The sequence below is a fragment of the Argiope bruennichi genome, chromosome 3 (assembly GCF_947563725.1).
Source record: "Argiope bruennichi chromosome 3, qqArgBrue1.1, whole genome shotgun sequence".
Classification (NCBI taxonomy): domain Eukaryota; kingdom Metazoa; phylum Arthropoda; class Arachnida; order Araneae; family Araneidae; genus Argiope; species Argiope bruennichi.
Genome location: NC_079153.1, coordinates 47,870,135 through 47,887,374, shown reverse-complemented (window position 1 = coordinate 47,887,374; position 17,240 = coordinate 47,870,135).

Genomic DNA, 17,240 nt, shown 5'->3' with positions numbered 1-17,240 from the left:
AATGCATTTTCGAAAGTAAGGGGAAGCTTATCCTAGAAATTCAAAACATTACAATTTTTATGTATTTTTCAGTGATAAAAATATATATTTGGCTGTCAAATGATTCAAATTTTCATCTTTTTTGGTTTGGTTAATCTTTTTAGATACTAAGATGATTCAAATAGATTCCCATCAGATGGAATAATTGGTGTTCGAATCGATCGACGCTGAAATGGCTTCTTTCACCAAGTGTTCTCTTTTAAGCCAAGCGATTACTTCTTATAAAATTTGCTTAGAATAATGCGATTATGTTTACGTTTAAAGTTGATTAGGAGGTTACAAAACATAGCCGTGCTTATCAAGCATTGGATGATTTTACCTCTCATGCTTTCAACATGTATTTTCGAAAGAAAGAGTAGAATTGTCACAGAAATTCCAAACATTAGAATTTTTATGTATTTTTCAGTGGTTAAAATAGATATTTGTCTGTAAAATGACTCATTTTTATTTATTTTTCCAATTATTTTAAATATTAAGATGATTTAAATAGATTCTCATCATATCTCTAAATCTATAGTGTTGTTTAAATGTATCTTCTGGTTATAATGAATAGATTTTAATAGGTTTAAAATAGATTAATTCTATGCTTTGTAACTGCGTTCTAAAATTTAAAAAAAAATTGCGATGTATTTTACTATTTAGCAAAACCAAATCTTATTCTTTTCAATTTTTTAATGTGATTTTAAGCAATTATAGAATATTTTTATTATACTTTGAAATCCTGGATGGTCAGTTAAACCATCATAAGAATAAACTACTTTCATATCCCTTGCGAAATTGAACTCATTCTCTATCATTTCTGTTTCAATTATTTCAATATTCATTTAGTGCACTATTTCCTGCTTTATAAAAAGTGTATGCCAAAACCATTATTATTTAGTTGAACTTAATTTGGTACTTTTAAAAACTTCTCTTCATTAAGACATTATATTTACTAAATTTAAAATTGTTGTTGTATAATGTGTTTGGGATTCGATTATAGTTTTCATACTTATTATTTTGTATATTCTAGTTTTTGAATTTGATTTATCATGCGATCTAAATGCCAGCGTCCTGGCATTGGGGTAGCGCATCTTCCCCGTGATCTGGGCGTCCCGGGTGCGAATTCCGGTTCGGGCATGGTTGTTCTTCATCTGTGTGTTATCTGTGAGGTGTGTGAATGTGCCCCCCCCCCCTTTAGAAAGGGGGGTTGTGCAAGCGAATGTGTGTGTGTTTCATCTTCATATGAGCTAGAAGTCAGACTTCTGCCCTCGTGTGCTCAGGGGTCTTTACCCTCGGAAGCTACTGCACCCCCTTTCCGTAGTAACGCGGACACGACATCGTCACCATGCGATCTAAATTAGTAAAAGTAACGTATAACTAAATACAGCTAAAAATATACTTTAAATCTAGACATACTATTCAAAATATCAGCATATGTAATTGTCCACCACTGTATGTAACACTAAGAGGAGTTAAAAATAGTCCCATCCTTTTGGTCTATGCCATTATTGGATGCGAAATCCCAATTTCTGTTTTGGGTTCTAGCATCCGAGTTTTTATTTTTTAAATAAGGTTTAAATTAATGGAATTATCGGTGTGCGAATAAAGTTAAGCATGAATAAAAATTAACTATGAGATCATAAACTTCACATTTTATTTGCGGATTTTATGGTCTTTAGTAAAAAAGATTAATAAACTTAATTCGGCATTTTCTTATATTTATCTAATTCATTATATTCTTTCCTTGCTAACCAGTTGGAGTTAACGCTAATATTCCATTCCAGCATTTTTTATTTCATATTTGACATTGCACTTTTTTCTGTTATTGGATCATTATTGATTCAATTCCCTTTCAGTAATTAATTTTGAGTTGAATCTTTATTATTTTTAATTCATAGAATTACGAAAATTTACTGTTTACTTTTAATGATGCTAAATATGTGCTTCTAAAAAACCCTACAAGTTATAACATTTTTTTTTTTTTTATTTCTTAGACACTTTACGAGTATGCATGAGAGTTTCTATAATAACATTAATTAATTATTCTGTGACAATGAAATATAAGATATTACTAACAGGATGTTAATTTGATGTATTTCCTAGAACATATACATTATATATGTCCTAGAAATGAAAACTTTACTTCCACAGTTTACAGGTACAAGTGGTTACAGTCCAATAGATATTTACAAATGATGAGATATATAGTTGGAAAACCGAATTTGAACAAAAACAAAGTTAGAGACAAGTTGGATTCAAACAGAATGTCATTGTTTTGTGAGGATTACATAAAGAAAATTATTTCACGATAGATTACAAGACAAGTACTTGTAAAATTAAATAACTATCAGCAATAGAAGGAAAAATCTTAAGAGAAATTGACTTTGCTTGAGTTTACAGAGATATAACAAAAACTGTCTGAAAATGTGTAAAATTACAATTTAGCCTCAAAACTCCTTATTTTTCATAAATTATTTCGAAAATCATGAGCCATAAAATATATTGTTAAAAGCAATTATGAAAAGTTATATTCTCTAAAGCGATATTTTCAATGTTTCCTTTTGTTTAACTCAATTCTTCGAAGTTATATTTGCTATTTCATAAAATGATTTCTATAATATTACAATTTTACTTTAGAAAAGATAATTCCATGAAATTATCTATTCATTAAACGCCTGCGGAACAATTCCATTATTATTCTGATGGACGAATTTAAAATAATTGCATTTATTATTCAACAATATAGTAAATTGAATGAAATATACGACAATAACTAGCATTTATTTCTAATAAATATGTTTTATCATAATAAATTTTACAAGGAAACTGATTGTTTCGAATAATAACATTTAATAAATTTAAATATTTAAAATTATTTTAGATAAAATATCATTCCTTTCATGATATTCACAAATATACAACGATTTATTAATGAAATTACTCTCGGTATAAAATAAATGCTTCACATTTATTAAATTTTCAATATACCATTGTAATTCTACTGCAATTTTAAAATTTGTAATTTCTTTTATTTCATTTTAATCCCTGTCGGAATTAATCAAATTATTTGAATGATATAATCTAAGAATAACTTACATAAATAGCACGCATATATCTTTAAAGAATAATTTTTAATATTAAATTGAAATGATAGCAGTCAATTCTATAATCTGCATTTATTGCACATTATAACTTTGATTTATACTATAAATTTTATTTCAATCATTTATATAAAAATAATTTATTGGGAATAAAAATGCATTTTAAGCATGTATTAAAAATGATTACGTTAATTAATTAAATGTTATTGATTTTTATTTAAAATGATGACGTTAATTAAAATTAAACGTTATTGATTTTTCTTGATACTCTAAATAGTTTATTTTTATATGGTTGATAATGCCCACGGGTGAGCATCTCGTAATTTGAGGTTAAGAAGCTTCGGGTATGGTGGTTAGTTATCGCCACCCTTGTGGGTACACGAAAAGGTGGGTGTCTGGCTGCTCCAGTCGATGACGGGACCTACTTCCTAAGGGAAGAGATGTACCGTGGCTGGTGATGGCCCTTAGGGCCCAACCACAGTTTCCGCCAGTGTTGCTGTGGCGGCGGTCCTGGCATTCAAGTTTTTCCGCGTGCCTTTCGGCGGATTGAAGTAGCCAGTTTGTGGCTGTGGTTACATAGTTGATATATGCTTGAATTCATACGTGTAAATATTTTCTAAAAATGCACCTCATTTTCTTCAAGAAATTTCTTGCCTATTAAAAAGAGCAAATATTAGATATTTCATTATCTAATATCTAAGGAGAATAAAACAGATTCAGATCAAAACTTTAAAGTTTCTTTTACATTTTTAATAGATTTTAAATATAAAGAATGTAAAAATAAAGTTCTTGAAAACGCTGTACTGTATTCTCATGATGTATAGTTTCTTCATATTAAATATCCTTTTATATTAAATTAAAAATTGTTTTAATTTTTGGAAACAAATTAATATACTGTATTTTTGATTATCTGCTAGATATTTCTACACATTAGAATATAATTATAATAATTTGTAATTTGAATTGAAATAGCCTTAGTTATTTCTAAATAACTCTTAAGTAGAATTTATTTTCTATATTTTTTTCTAAAATGAGTTGAAATTTCGGATACAGTTTTTACACAAGAGATTTAAATTTGCAGTGAAAGTTTGTCCATGCGCATGATAGATGAATTTTTTATATTACTAGAATTGACACACACACACATATATATATAACATGTTTGCCCTTTTAATTCATGCAAGAGTCGTCTTCATAAAAGAATTCGAAAATCATGTGTAGAAAAATTCATAACAAGAAGTTTGGTTTTAAAGTATTGTGCATTTATTCATTGAAATTATTCTTTATTTATTAAAATTTTTATCTTCAATTCTAATAACTAATTCTAATATCACATTTTTATTAATTAGGTATTCTGTCCTGTTTATGAAAACTATGTAATAAATCAATACTAGTTTAAAATTGCTCTTTCCCCTTTTCTAAGGTTCTACGTTCGAAGCAATATTTTTGAAAAATTGGATTTTTTAAAAACTATTTATGGTTTTTAGATGTATTGTCAATTATAAACACTATATATACAAAAAAATTATTTGGAAATATAATATATTTTGAGAAATAGGAAAATTTGTAGTAAATTTTAATGAAATTTAACCTAAACGGCTAACACTCTACACAAAATTGTAATGCAGCTATCCTATTTTTCTTTGTACACAAGTTATAGAATATAATGATGAATGAAATGAACCAAAATCTAAGAAACATTTTGAGATGCAAAGAAATTATGGGTAAAAATGTACGTATATATACATTTTTTCCATAAATTTACAACTTATGGAAAACACCTATAAATAAAAAAGTATTTCACCAACAATAAAACTTTTGGTTCATTTCATTGCCAACGGTATTTAAAACACACGCTGAAATTTTTATGTAAATACCTCTATTAGTTTTTGAGATATCATGTTAACGGTGGAAAATTTTTATAAAAAATAATGTTTAAGAAAATTGAAGTTAAAGAAATATTTTAGCTAAAAAATTGTTTAAAATTATCCTGGATGATAGATCAGACCTTCCTTTTCCAAGAAAATACTATTTTGGAAAGAGGAAAGCCTGAACTACAAGAGATAATAATAAAAGAAGAATTCGCCAATGTAGTCGAAAACCAGTTTAACCTTTTGGTAAATGGAATTTTTATTATAATCGTTTTCATCCTCAAATTAGGGACAGTTTTATTTATCATGATATCTCATAATATTTTCTTAGAACGTCATTTATTTTGGTAAATTAAGCTTTTACTTATTTCCTTTTTTTATTGTTTTATTTATTACAGATTCAACATGAGACCTCCAATTTATTATTATATATACATGACTTTGTTTATTAATAATGTTTTCTGTCCTGTATATGAAAGCTATTAAACAGCATAAATAAATCTCTATTGCTAATGCTAGTTTACAATTGCTTATTTTACTTTTTCTTAACATTTCGATAAATGGAATTTTTATTATAATCCCTTCAAGATCAAATTAGGGAACATCTTGTATATCACAATATCTGATATTACTTTCCTAAAATGTTACTTATTTTCGTAAGTTAAAATTTCCCTTATTTATTTTCTTTACCATTTTCTTAATTACCACTTTAAAATGAAGCACATAATTTATTATTAATTTTTGTTTTCATTCACAGTGCATGGCGACGTCAAAAATGTTACGTCCCTCTATAGCCAGCTTACTGGAGACGGACTTTTCCAAGGTCTTTCCACAAAAGGGGCGGGGAAAGGGGGTTTCCCTTCCTGGCAACTTCAATCGAGACCTGGTACTGGACATAAGTGGATGGAAATGGAGCCGAGAATGTGATTAACGACACTGCCGCTGCTGCCCGCCCAGCGTCTTGACAAAAATCGGTATCAATTAGTCCACTTCCCATTCATCCGGAACTTCCCTACTAATTACGGAGGGAGAACTTCCTAGCGAACGCCCTCTTCCACCGGCTGCCTCAGCCCCCGGTAATCAAGACCTTTCGAATGGCAACCCGATGAGAAACGATTATCTGATTCTTCCAAGCCACTGTGGTCGAGGCGGCCTTTTGATTTTGGCCAAAAGGGGAGAGGAGCTTTAATTGAAGTCGCGGCAGTGGCGTTGGCTTTGTTAAGAGCTGTAATCTTCTTGGTTGATAAAGTAAATTATTTAATCCAGATTCGAATTTTTTTTAATTATATCATTTAAATGAATTTCGTTGGCAAAAAATGAATGCTATTAACATATCTCAGCCATTTGTTGAATGTTCAATCTGTTGTAATGTTAGATTTCTAAGTTTTTTAGCTGATTAGGTAAATTATCCAATCTTCTTCAATAGCTTTCTTTCGAATAACATTATTTTACTTGGAATTATTTGTAAACGAATAAATAAAATGTTATGTTTGTTCATAGAATCGTTGCTTGAGAAAATGATTTTAAATGAAGCATAATAGGTGAAAACTGATTTTTTTTCTCCTATTCAGAAACAGTAAAGAAGTCAAGTTTAAATATTCCTAATATTTTTATATGATAGAATTACAAATTTGTATTATTATTATCCAGCAGTTTCACCGTTGACCCTCACAGATTATGGATGCTGAATGTATTCCATCTCAATGACCTTGTCGACTCATTTGGCAACAAAAAGGCAGATAGATACTGGTAAATTTAATAAAGTTGGCTGTTTTTCTGTTAGAAGCTGTGAGTTAGACATTCTTCCGGAAAATTCTATGCGTTGTACAAAATCAAGTTGTTAAACTGATTTACGTAAATTTTCACTTTCGAGAGCAATAGAGAAGCGAGCTCTCCAGATGTACACTTTAAAGTATCCGAACCTTAAGAGCCCTTTTTTAGAAAAAGATGGTGTAGACTTATTTTAACCATATTTCTGGGTTTAAGACTATTAAAGATTAGCAGTAGGAAGACAATATTTGAAATAAACATTAATTGTTTTTGAAAATTGGTATTTAATAGAATAAATTTAAACAAATTCTTAAAAAAAACTTCAATTTGGCTACAACAAAAACTATTATTCTCATATCTTATACAAAACTTATACCAAAATAAACAACATAGTTTTCTTAAGAGAATGAACTACAAACGTATGGTTATAGTAATAAATGAAAATTTTAGAACCAGTCGAAGATTTATCATGAAATGTTTAGTAATTTTTTTACGTTATTATTCAAACAATAGGCGGTAAATTTTAAAAAAAAATATTCACAATCTAAATTTTTTTCATTCATTAGTATAGTATAAAGGAAATAGTATAAAGACTAAGTCCATTAAATTTCATAATAATATCATAATTATATTTTTAGTTATTTGATTTGCAGTGAGTAAAAAATAAGTAAAAATCAATTTTATGAAAAATGCATTTAGAGTATACAATAGCATGTTTAATAATAAATTATGTCTGTACATAGTTAAAATTCACCGCATTTATACGTTATACCTTCTTTCTACTCAGATTTTAAGGATTTTCCTTTTTTAATCATTTTATTTTTTTCTGGCAATTTTTGCATTTGGCAGTGAATGCCGCCTAGATTTATTTATTCTGTCTTTGTCGAGCTCAGCAAATGCTTAACTGCATTTGCGCTAGGATACACTCCTATCCTTAAGGATATTCAGTAATCATATAAAACCTTTGTTAAAATATATTACAGACATAAATGCCCCTAATCTGAGGGTTCGGAGCTCAACAAAGACATCTTTAAGTACTAATTTACACAAAATACCGTAAAAACTCTCATTGGCCTTTTGCGTTTTTCCGTGCAAAAACTTGTCCGTATTTAAAACTAAATTTGTGTTTATACCAGTTTTTAACATGTTTTTGGCCCTTTAAAAAATGTATTCCCGATTCATTAAATGTCCACTTACGGTTTACTGATCATTACGAAAATATTAATATTTTGACATAATTAACGTAGAGACAAAAGTAAACTTGTTTTGAATAGCGCAAAGACTGGTCTATCCTATAAAAACATTTTTAAAAATGCCATTTTTAGCAAAAATTGACCTTTCCAACGTGTTCGGATACCTTAAGCCTTATTGTCTTTTTCAAGTTAAGATTTTCCGTCTGATAGCGTTGTGAGTCTTCTAGAAGTGTGGTATAGCTCAGCTGCGTTTTGACTATTGGTGAAGCGCATGCGTGTTATTCCAATTAAAATAATAACGATATTAAATCGTGATTTCTAATGCTATCGAGTGCTGCAAAATATTCAAAACGTATTTTGAATAAAACCTTATTATATATTTGAAAAATCTTCACAAAGATATCCATAAAAAAAACTATCAAATATAAATAGTAATAATGATTTCCACTTAAAACAAATTTCAGGTGCTATCTGTCTAATAAGGTCTTCAATGAGTGGCTTCTACGAAGTTAATTTTTTAATCTATTCTTATCTGGAGAAACAAGTGATTCTATTTCCAAACATGTTAAACATATGCAAAACCTATATCGTTATTAATTATAATGATAATTCTTTACGAGAAGTTTCACCGTAACATAAAACTCCAAAGAATATTTAAATTTCTTGCTTAATCTACAAATAAGTGTCTATTGAAGTATATACAACTTCATTGTGTGAAATAAAGTTTCCTCATTTAAATACTTCACGAGTAACTTGCCTTTGGAAAACTCGTGCTTAATTTTAAAATATCGAATACCTTATCCAAGAAAATAAATTCATAACTCGCTCTAAGCAACTCATGCCCTCTAGAGACAAGATTAAAGAATAGCAAACAACGTGCAAGCCAAATTGAAAGCTTCTATATCAGTTAAATCAAAACTACCTTCAGATTATAATACTGCAAAATGAAAAATGCCGTCCTGGAATAGTTTTCGAGCTTGGAGAGGATGCACGCGGAATAAAATTTTCTCTGCCCCTGGGGAGTAGACGATTCAAGTGTCAGGTCCAGAATAGCATTATTCTTAAAATTTGAATTTGCGTGAAGAGGAAATTAAAAGTTTTAACGATAGAATGCATTGCGTTGTTTGTTTAAGCAAAAATTATATTGATATTCGAATAACAAGCTGAATAACAACAGGGGTGATATTGATTTCTGCAAAGGCTGGGAGCTCTGAATTTGCATATTTATGCAAACAATGGAGACATTTCTGAATCTTTGAAGCTGTGGAGAAAATTATAATTTAAAAACTTTTAATTCGTTAATCAAGGTTCAGAAGGAAAACATATTGTTTTCACAAATGAAATTCAAAAATTAATACTTATTCGTCTCGGAAATGGATGAGCATATTTTTTAATTAATTAGCATTTAGACATTACTTTAAGAATTTGAATAATAATCTTATTTAAAATAATTATGATATACTAAACCTTCATAAGTCGTATGCGATCTTAGTAAATGTTGCCCTTCTCCTTAAAATTAGTTGGAATTGATTTTGTGCCCTTTCAGAGACATTCGAAGAATAGACATTAAATCTAGATTAACTTTAGAGATTTCAATTCCGCATATAGCCAAAGGCTAGAAGTACACTTCTGATTTCTATACAATCATTATCTATAATCACAAGTTTTATTTTACTATTTATTTTGTAACGGCATATTTTATGCCGTACTAATTTGCTGTTGTCAAACTTAAAAAGTCAAGAATTAGAAAATGTTTAGTACTATCTCCAATCTTCATGATTTATGTTAGATATTTATTCTGCTTTCCAGATGACCTTTTATAATTGAACTTCTTTACGATCAGACTAAGGGAAATGAATCTTTGCTCCTTTGATATTGGCTGAGATCTAATAATCTCTACGCTAACGTGATATGGAAATGTTGAGAAAAATAATAATTTGGTAATAATTTTCTGTAATTATTGCAATACAAAAAAATTGTGTTATTCAAATATTTGATTAGGGATTTGAAAGAAATTTGAAATCATGCGTAATGTTGAGAGAATTAAGGACTTAATAAAGATAATTAAGATATCTAACATTTAAAGTATCTCTAGAAAATTATGCAATTCTCTACAAAAAAAATTGTTCTTAATTCGATGAAATTAGGTTTTACTAGGAAGTAAAGTATTTCAATAGTTGTGAATATTTTGAAAAAAAAATTATTTTTGCTGAAAAAACTGGGATGGAAAACTGGCAAATGAATATATAAGCAAGTATTGTTAGAAGATTTAAAAATTTTTTTATAGGTAATGAAGATGATTTTCAATCCGACAACTGCCATTTTGTAAACTCTTCAATTATTGTATTATTTAAAAAATCTATGATTCAATAAAATTAATAGCTATCTTAATAGCTTATACACTGCTATCTTTTATTCAATCCTGTTAATACATACATATATATATATATATATATATATATATATATATATATATATATATATATATATATATATATATATATTCTTCTGGTATTATCAAGGAAAGACTGATTCAGACAGCCGTTTAAGGCATAAATATGTGGTCTAAGTCAATGCGTTTCCCCTTTAACACATTCTATGTCGAATAATGTTCTCTTTTAATGCATTTTTTGAATATTAGAAAAGTCTTATATTTACAAAATAAGTGGGTCTAAAAATCTAATTTGATCAACATTTTCTTTCCAGTTTCCGAAAACACAATACCATCAAAAACATAACTTGTAAAAAAAACCAAGTCTCGCAGCTCATTTCTTCTATCGTAAAAAGTTGTGAGATCCATGTAATACCAAGTCGGTCAATTTATTCAGTCCCTACTTAAGGGTCCTTCTGTCTTAAGTTATTACGTAATTAGCTAACTTAACAACATCGTATAGTAACCATATCAATATTAAAAATCTTTTATGGTTAAAATAAATAGATTTACTTGGCAATCGCACCAAACAATCTTATTTAATATAATATGTTAATGTAATCTAATTTAATGTATAGATACATTGTGATTTCATGCGATGGGGTCTCATCGCAAAGTTCACCGAGAAGCCAAGTCAATCTATGCGATTGCCAAGTCAATCTATTTATTTTAACCATAAAAGATTTTTAATATTGATATGGTTACTATACGATGTTGTTAAGTTAGCTAATTACGTAATAACTTAAGACAGAAGGACCCTTAAGTAGGGACTGAATAAATTGACCGACTTGGTATTACATGGATCTCACAACTTTTTACGATAGAAGAAATGAGCTGCGAGACTTGTTTTTTTTTTACAAGTTATGTTTTTGATGGTATCTCATTTCTTTTTGTATGTAGTCTTCCTCTTTTTCTTTTCCGGTACTACTTCTTGAGCTTCAGCTACATTTTTTCTTAAAGCCCACTCCCTGTCTCTATGGGTTTTTCTCGTAAGCTTTGATGTCACAATTTTTGACAAGTCTGGACGGTAAATGCTTCTTAGTCTGTTGTATTCACAAATTGAGGATTCCTGCGCTTTAATGCTTCCAAAGTCGATATTAATTAGATGTAAGCCATCCAAACTTGTAACTCTCGAAAGTGCCACATAAGCTTGACCGGATGTGAATACTGCAGAACCTATATCCATCAGTGCATTATTTAGACTTAGGCCTTGACTTTTGTGTATGGTTCTAGCATAGGCTATACATATGGGAAACTGTTCGCAATGAACGTAAGCTCTATTAATAATTTCAAATTTAGTTTTGACCGGACTAAGCTCGTGAACATGTTCTTTATTAAATGTGATGTATATTTTCTTAATTATTTTTGTATTTTCCGGATCAACCTTTACTCTTTGCACTATACCGATAGAACCATTAACTAAACCAAGACTCACGTCAATATTTCGCCTTAACATGACTTTTGCTCCTATTTTTATAATTATGTTCTCTTCGAGGCCTGCAGTCATAGAAGCATCGTCTTCATATTTTTTTATGCATTCACGAGCTCTTTTTGTTAGGTATCTGGGGCAATCTATGCTATCTACAGCTGCAAGTTTTATTTCGGGATGTGAAAGAGATTTAAGCATTGCAGTATTTAATTGTTGACACATGTTTTTTGTAGGTAATAAGCAAACGGTATCATCAGGAAATTTCGAGAGGTGTTCAATTATTTCAATTAATCTGTTTTCATTTGAATTGGATTTGAGAGTTATTAATCTAGTCAAGAGTAAGTCGCGGTCTTTTTCTGTAGTTACACCTAATCTTATTCTATTTAGCATTTCAACAAAGTTAAAATCATTGAGCTGTCGCATGTTAATAGTAAGTTCATCGTATATGAACAGTTCAATCCACAGATTCGGTATAGTGAGGGAACCTAATAACTTGTTAGTTTCAGCAGTTGATAGTTTTTCAAAGGGTGACTTTTCTCTTACCGGCGGAAGCTGTAAGAGATCTCCGAAAACTACAAGATGTTTTTTTCCAAACCACCCATTCTGATCGTCGTTTGTGTCGAATATTTCAGATAAGCGTAAATGAATATATGTTAAAGTAACATTGGATATCATCGACACTTCGTCTATGATAAACAACACTACTTCTTTCAAATCTGATCTCAGAACTTGGAGCACTTCATCAGAAAGTGGCTTGTACTTCGGTGTTTGCTTGTGTTCTACAGGCAGCTGCAATAGTCTATGTATAGTCAATCCATTCACGTTGAATGCAGCTATTCCTGTTGGAGCACTAACTGCCACTTTTTTGTTTAAATAAGTCTTAACCCAAACTTTCAGAGTTTGTATTAAAAAGCTCTTTCCAGTGCCACCAGTTCCACTCACAAAACAGCGTAAAACGTCAGCGTTAGTATCAGGTGTGTCCATTTTATTTGTGATCATATCGAAGACTCTTTTTTGATCGCCATTAAGTTTTGCAATCATACTTTGAAGATCAGTTTGCTCTTCTTCTACCAGATTGATTCTCTGAAAGTCACTCATTGCGTTTGCAGCTTCCACAGCTTCAAAGTCCAAAGGATTTTCAGGACCATCGTCATCATCAACAATTTCCCGTTCTTCGTTTATCTCAGCAACTTTAGATTCTATCATTTCAAATGCTTTTTGTATCTTGTATCTTGACTCTATCATTGAATTACCATAATTGACTCCTTCTTTTAAATCTTCTTTCTCCAAATTAAAGGCCTCCGTGTAAGTATCACACCCCATTTTGAGTTCATCTAAGGAACGCCATGGCTTGAATAAAAGAAGTAAAGAGAAGAAGTATTTCTCTGGTACTTGTTCTCCGTCGTAGAAATAGTGATTGATCAAATATGGGTTAGCTCTTCTTTTCAGAAACTTTTTACCGTTATTTATCTCGTAGCACTCGACTTTAGAGCAGACTGGGCGTGTTTTAACAATATCGTAATTTTGAGCGAAACTGTACAAGTTAGTAGTCTCCAACTCTTTAGGCCGTTTAGGATAGTGGTCATCAATCCAAGACTCGTAATAAATATCGGTGGACTCCGGTTCTAGCATCATCATATCAGATTTAGATTTAACGCGCCGGTTGCGAAAAATGTTGACGTCCAGCCATCGAATTGTTGTGGTAGGTTCGCTACCGTACAAAGGAATACCAAGTAGAGTGTCACTGGCTTCCAAAGAGCCGCACTCTCTACTAGATAAAACTCTAAGGCCAATGTTAAACAGGCGGCTTCTTAAAGGTTTTGTAGAGTTTATGTCTTGAAACATATCAGCAACGTGAGTTTTCTCACTTTTGGTGGTATATTTAGTGACGTAATAATTTAAAATAGCTGTTCTTTCGCCTACATATTGAATGTCTGTGTTGCCATTCCATGCCAACAAAACCGCGGGATTATAATCATTAACCATAACCCATTCTTTTTTGCGTACAATATAGTAAAGTCTACTATTAGGCGACAATGTTTTTCTTGCAGCTATTGATTCTGTTATATCTCTAATAGTAAGTACTTCTGTGACCGGGCGGGGGAATCCGAAACGACAAACGTTTAAGAAACCTCTTCTAGTTTTCTTTTGTCGCATGCAATATTTATTATGTTTATGAGTCTGATATGACAAAACTCGTTGATAGAGTGTTGGTGAAATATTCTTGTCAGGTATAGCACAAGTTATGTATTTTGAAATGAATGATGCAATTTCATCAAGTGAGGACTCGCGAAGTATGGGGGCGTCTTTTACCCATAACATTAAATGAAAATGTTGCACGCCACGTGATTGATACTCTCGTCTCCAAAAGTAATGTATTACTTTTCCAAGTGGCTCATTGGATGACATAAGGAAGTCCAACATAGCTTTAAACTTGTTATCAATAAATCGAGAAGTGGAGACAGGATCTAGTGCAACTAATTCACTTATGCTCTTGTTCACCATTTCGGGACTATTAACTTCCTTAAGGTACTCACCTAAATCATCCCACATCCATTCTGAAGGACTCATGGTGAGAAACCAGGTTGCTGGCCCGTAGTGTTGTGTCATACAGTTGACATCATTTCTCGGTTTTTTCCAAAACTGTTCCGTATTTCTTAACCTACCAAATATCGCTGTTAAGTCACCTTCTAACTCATCTTTATTAAGCATCTCAAAATACTGTTCAGCTGTAATTTTTTGTTTTTGATTTACGCAATTCATTTATAAAATATGCCTGAATTTATTTGACGTATATTAACATCATTAAGTAGAAAAAATAAATATTGTTGATTTAGGCGGAATTGAGAGTGTTTTGACATTAGTCTTGCTTTAATATATTCACTAGATGTTAACTTTTGCTGCCGAGCATAAAACTGTCCATATTTACCTTCAACATAAAGATCAGGAAAGCACTTTACATCCAAATCTTTATCTCTAGAATCAATTGGAGCAGCGTTGACTTTGAGCATTTGGTAGAGTTCTGAAATAGGAGCGTTTCTCCTTCTTTCATGCAAGGGGTAAATAGTGTATTGTTCATAGTCAGCCATTTTTTCTGATGTAACTTGTGTTAGTAGCCCATCGTTTCCTTCTACAACGTTATCTACTTGAGATTCTAATTGGTCAACTATATGATGGATATTGTCCTCTTCGTTAATATAATCGATCAGTTGTTGAGGTGAGTATGGAAGTTGTATTTGAGAGTAAAGCGCATTTACACTTTTTAAATATTGTAAGGCTTTGTAAACCTTATTGACATCTACAATATTCTCCCACACTATTTTTGATTTTGTTGGCGTACCTCGTACCATAATATACATTTCAGGCTTAGTAATCGGGTGTTCTGGTCTAGGCAGCTTTTTCAAAGTTTCTTCAAGAGGCAAAGGAAGGTGGAAAGTTCTGCCTTTTACTTTTTTCACCATATGCCTATTAGGTAAATGTTTGTTTGCAACGGGATTCATTTGCATTACTACCTGAAATGCTTTGGCGCGTTGAATTAATATCTTTTCATAGTCATTTAACTCGGTTATCTGAGGTGGGACAGTACTAACGTGTAGATCATTTAGAAAACAGGCTGCTGGCAGTTGATTTGCTCTAATTTTTTGTAAACACAAGTGACAAATATATGGACTGTGATCTAGATTGTTCGTTTTATAATAATTGAGAAGATTTTTCCAAATACTGGTGTCTATAGCTTTTCTTAATCTGTTTAGGAATGAAATATCTCTTGAATAACAAAGTTTTATACAGGGCATGCATTCAAGCTTTGGAGTATCAAGACACTTTAGTTTTAGAGATTTAAACGCAGCCTTATGCTTATCTATGACCTCATCCTCTATAATTTCATGTGACTCTTCACTTTCCACAACAATACTGCAAACTTTTTGTTGTTTTCCGTGTTCTTTAATTCTTTCTTCAGATTTTTCTAATGATTCATCAATATCTTTTAAAATGTTAATAATACTCTGCACTTGATATATTTCTCTTGAAATTGTCCTTAGACGAGGAAAATGCGCTTTGTAAATGTTAATATAATTTAAATACTCTAATATTTTTTTCTTTTTCAATTAATGTGTAGTACAGAGCTGCACTTTTGTTCCCCCAGCTTTCGAAAATGTTTTTTAATTGTATGATTACATTCTCATCAAGTGCACACAGATCATTACAAGACCAAACTAAACTATGGCCATGTTTTTTTACATTCCCAAAGACCGCTTTTCCTGTATCGTCAATTTCGATGGCTTTGTTCTTGTTTTCACGTAAATTGTAAGCTTCTTCTGCGTAATATGGCTCCTGGTTACTTCTATGCTCTGAGTTTCCAAGAAAACATTCTAACTTGTCATTTAAAGAACTATCTGGAGGGCACGAACTTAATTTTTCTAACGATACTTTAAATTTATCTTTCAATTTATCAATAGTTTTATTAAAGTTTCCTAATGTTTGCTGCCTGTTATGAACTGTCCATTTAATTAGTTTCTCCGCTTCTAATCTGTTTTTAATTTTATTTGTTAGCGCTTGAGTAATTTTTTCTAAATTGTTTAGTTGAAATTGCAATTTTTTGTTTGATCTTTTCCTTTGGACAGATTTAAGATTTAGCTCAGGGTGTAAATCCTTATAATGTGCCACAGCTTCTCGGTGAACTTCGGGATGAGAAGCAGTATAACGTGACACTGCTTCTCGGTGAGTTTCGGGATGAGACACAGTATAACGTGACACTGCTTCTAGGTGAACTTCGGGATGAGATGCAGTGTAACGAGCTACAGCTTCTCGGTGAACTTTGGGATGAGATGCAGTGTAACGAGCTACAGCTTCTCGGTGAACTTTGGGATGAGAAGCAGTATAACGTGACACTGCTTCTCGGTGAACTTCGGGATGACACGCAGTGTAACAAGCTACAGCTGCTCTGTGAGCTTCCGGACATGAAGAACTGTAACGATTTAATGTCTTCTTACGTTTTTCGGGGTTGTTCTTGCGATAACGAGCCGCTGCTTCTTTGATTTGTTGAGAACGGGATAGCACAGAAGTTTTAGGTCTTCCTTTATTAATCTTTTTAGGTCTTCCGCCCTTTTTAGGTAGGTTTATATTATTTTTATTCGAATTTTCATCATTTGGAGGTATTTCTTGAAGGAGTATTTCATAATGACCACCTAAGAAACTTCCAGAAAATCGTAAACGTTTCACCGGATTACCAGAATCACCACCGAATGATCCTCTCAAAATGCCGTTTTCGTAAACCTCGAAAGCATACGGATACAAAGCGGCGGCCGCCATAAGTTCAGACACGGAACCATAGATAGTAGTTTTTACCATTGCCGTCTTGTACAAATCAGCGTTAATGTAAGGGTCTCCGCGCTCGTCACAAGTATGCAGTTGTAACTCATCCCA